The sequence below is a fragment of the Cryptomeria japonica genome, chromosome 6 (assembly GCF_030272615.1).
Source record: "Cryptomeria japonica chromosome 6, Sugi_1.0, whole genome shotgun sequence".
NCBI classification, from domain to species: Eukaryota; Viridiplantae; Streptophyta; class Pinopsida; order Cupressales; family Cupressaceae; genus Cryptomeria; species Cryptomeria japonica.
In genome coordinates, this window is record NC_081410.1 from 258,698,035 (window position 1) to 258,701,778 (window position 3,744).

The following is a 3,744-nucleotide window of genomic DNA, read 5'->3' on the forward strand; positions in this document are numbered from 1 at the left end:
TCAACTAATAGGCATGAAACTCTCACAATTCAACTAAACATGAAATGCATAAATATTTATTAGAAAGGGCTAAACCCAATGCTTTACTTGAAGGAGAACTATCTGGTTTTCATAACTACAAACTATTAAAATCAATTAATGCAATCTAGGACTTGCACCTAACATGTATCTCCTTATATCAAATTATGATTGAACGAGACAAATTAAAGGATTTTGAACACAAATCACAAAAATTCATCAAATCATCCATTCAATAACACAATACAAGAAGTATTGGAAATGAAAGATGCTATTTTATTAAAAATAAAGGAGTTGTTGCTATTACAAAAACTCAAAAATTGAGTTACAATGTTGTCCTTGAGCATTAAACAGACCAAAATAGCCTACAATACATACCAAAAGGAAGAAATAAGTAAAAAAAATAGAAGAAGAATGCAAGATTTATAGAAGAGAGGAGTTGGCGTCGACTGAAAGAAGAACTAAGTTTGCATGATGATCTTCTTCTTGGAAATTTCTTCAATTTTGCATGCTTGTAACTCCTGGGGTCGAAATTGATCAAAAGCCATGTAGAAAAGGTATAAAAAATAATCCAAACTGAAGGTTGGCTGCCTCAAAGTTGTCCTCAAAGGGTGGTACATGCATGTGGAGTCTTGAACTACACTATAACTGTTGTATTCACCTCAAAAACTCCTCCTTTTGGTCCAAACTGCCCCTTGCATTATATTGTCCTCCCTCCTTTAATCTCAACTGAATATTGCAAGAAGGTTCACTTAACTAAAGCTCCCACCTTTAATAATTGCCTTTGAGTTGGTTGATGAAGACCTAGTTGCTTGCATGCTTTGATCATATAAAACAAAAAGGGGTCGGATACAAGCTTTTACATGCAAATAAGGGATCTTTAATTTTGTCAAATTGATACTTTAAGGCTCCAAATTGAAGGTTGCTGGTATATATATGTAATGATATCTTAAACCTTTTCCAAAACTACCAATAAGAGTTCAAATATACTATTTTAATCTTATTTTTATCACAAGGAAACTCAAGCATTCTTCTTAGTAACTAGGGCTTCATATTTGATTGCATTTACACTAATATGACCTTCAGACTGAGTCACTGTCCTTCATTTTCATGACTGCAAAACTTTGTATGGACTGTATACATGTAGTTGCCTTTGTAGGTCTGCCAATGATTTAAGGACAACATTCTTTGGCTTCATACTGTTAAGGCTGCCTTATGATAAACTTTATCTCTGCCTTTTTGCAGGCCTTTGTCCTTATTTTGCACTGTCTCTATCTATTTACTACTCTTTGTCTGAGATATCAAATAAAATATACCCCCTACTACTTGATAGGCCAACGCTGGGCAAAGAGTGCATTAGGATTTATGTTTAATAATAAATTTTAGTTGGTCTATACGTGTCAATCCAGGGGCATAAACTTGTGAAAGGTGTTCGGGCAATATGCCATCAAGGGGTGAAAGTCAGGAGATGAGTGAGGATTGAATGCAACCATGAAAATAAAACCTCTTGCAAATTAAAATAAAGCTGGTGACAGGAACTGCCACTTCCTGGCGATAGGAGTTGTTCTATTTTATTTAAGCAACATGAACTGTGTAGAAATTACAACAAACTCTGAAGCAAAAACTCAACACAAATTGTCAAATTTATAAAATTGAAAACATGCAAATATAACTCAAATCAATAACGTATGTAATTTACACAAAAAATATATCATTTAATTCAATCTAAATTAATAGATAACTTACACATATATCAACAACATAATTATAGTAGTAGAAATACCAATCGACAAGAATGTATAACCAAATAAAACACACCTGCAGAAAAATATAGTATTTTCACTCAATCAGCAGCTGTAGAGAGGGCACCCTTCCTCCCAACAAGTGAAATGAAGAGAACACTCAAAGGACCTTCGAATTCAAATCAGACAATATTGATATTCAGAGAATAATTTCTGTTCATACATACCTCCTTTGCTTGAATAAAATATGGCTTTTATAGCCTTTTACATAGACAACAAAATAACTAATTCATACTTACGGTTTATAGTCTATCCAAAGGCACTTAAACCGATTCACTAAAAATATACAGAAGATATTAACAATATCTATAAAGCATCATGAAAACCGTTACAAATGATTGCCACCACTCCTACGCACAACTGCATGAATCTGGGAAGGGAGGAGATACGTGTTGATGTTGTTTTCATGACTGAGTTTTAGTATTTTTAACCACTTATTTAATATTTGAAACCAACTCTATGCATGTGAATTTTGTGTGGCCCATGGCTAGCATTTCAAAACCGAATTCATACCAAAATACTAAGTAGAGAATGATTGCGGACCACGTTTTATTCGCAGCTTCAGAAGATAAAAATGTGGAAAATGAGTCTTTGACAACTCGATAATGAAAAGGATCCACACAAATATTATGGAAGAAAATGGTTTACATGTGAATTGGCCATCCCTCCTTCATGATTATAAGAGACCATGGCAACGTAGGAATGAAATATTGAGATATGTCTTTGCATCAATATGTCTTGACAATAACTCTTATTACATTAACATTGAATGTTAAGTAACTTAGGATAAGATATAGATCCTGTAGTAGTAGCAAGAGCTCCAATAATTTGGTTATTAGTAAAAACAATATAAACATTATTTTTCATATTTCAATCTCAAAACTAAATTAAATACCTCTTATGTATTTTAACCATATGCAACATAAATGCCATAATATGATACATAAATGGAATATGAAAATGGGAATAAAAGGGTATGCAACAGGTTGAAAGATGACACAAAGTGGGACATAAATGTCTCTCATCATTCCCCCCAACTTAACATATTGCGCGTCCTCATGCAATACTTAGTATTGATAGTATTTGGAGTTATGTGTAATGCCCCGCCAGGAAACCCCGAAGGGATAAGCCAAAACACAAGAATAGAGTGCAATTTTTTTTTTTTTTTTAAAGTTACACCACATTAAGATACAATAGATATCAAAGATTCAGATTACACAGCGGAAGACATCAACTAACACCTAAAGAGTTTCCCAATGAGATTACTTAAATTTCACAATTCACTTAACTCACACGATTAATCCAATAAGCTGATTATCTTAATAACGAGATAATTCTTAATCAGGATAATTTCTTTCAGAAGATGGAAATATAAATCACAAGCAAAGATTCATCCATTAAGATCTATTCATAATCTTCATTCAAGCTTTTCATTAAAATACAAGCCATACATCTAATATTCAACACACTAGAATTCCATCATAAACATATGAGATCTTCCATACACACTTAATTTCCTTAATAATGATTGAATATAATCCATTATCCTAAGCTACATTCTTTCATATTCCAATTTATTGCATTTTAAAAGACGATTGCATACATGCATCTACGATAAATCTCATCTAAACCACTTATGCATTCGATCAAAATGGCATTCAAGAAAGGACTGCATATAAGCATTTAAAGTTAATTCCATCTTATCCACTTATACATTCTAGCATAAGCTATTCATACATGATAAAGTTGAATAAGGGAAACATAAGAGAATAACATCACATAACACCATAATGATCTCAGAGTTCACCCCTAAAGGGCTACATCTCCGGGTCTGCTCAACTGCAAGACCCCTCTGATAATTAATAAAGTTAAGAATACAAGAGGTTACACCATTACAATCCGGCCATCAAGGCGAAATATAAAC

General features: G+C 32.9%; 1 long non-coding RNA gene across 1 annotated transcript; it reads right to left on the reverse strand.

Moving 5' to 3' along the window:
* Positions 1-235: 235 nt before the first annotated feature.
* LOC131037542 (uncharacterized) lies at positions 236-1,985 on the reverse strand. The gene is made up of 2 exons (XR_009104244.2): positions 1,837-1,985; positions 236-837 (listed from the first exon to the last, which is right to left on the reverse strand). It is a non-coding gene; the product is annotated as an uncharacterized LOC131037542 (long non-coding RNA).
* Positions 1,986-3,744: the final 1,759 nt, after the last annotated feature.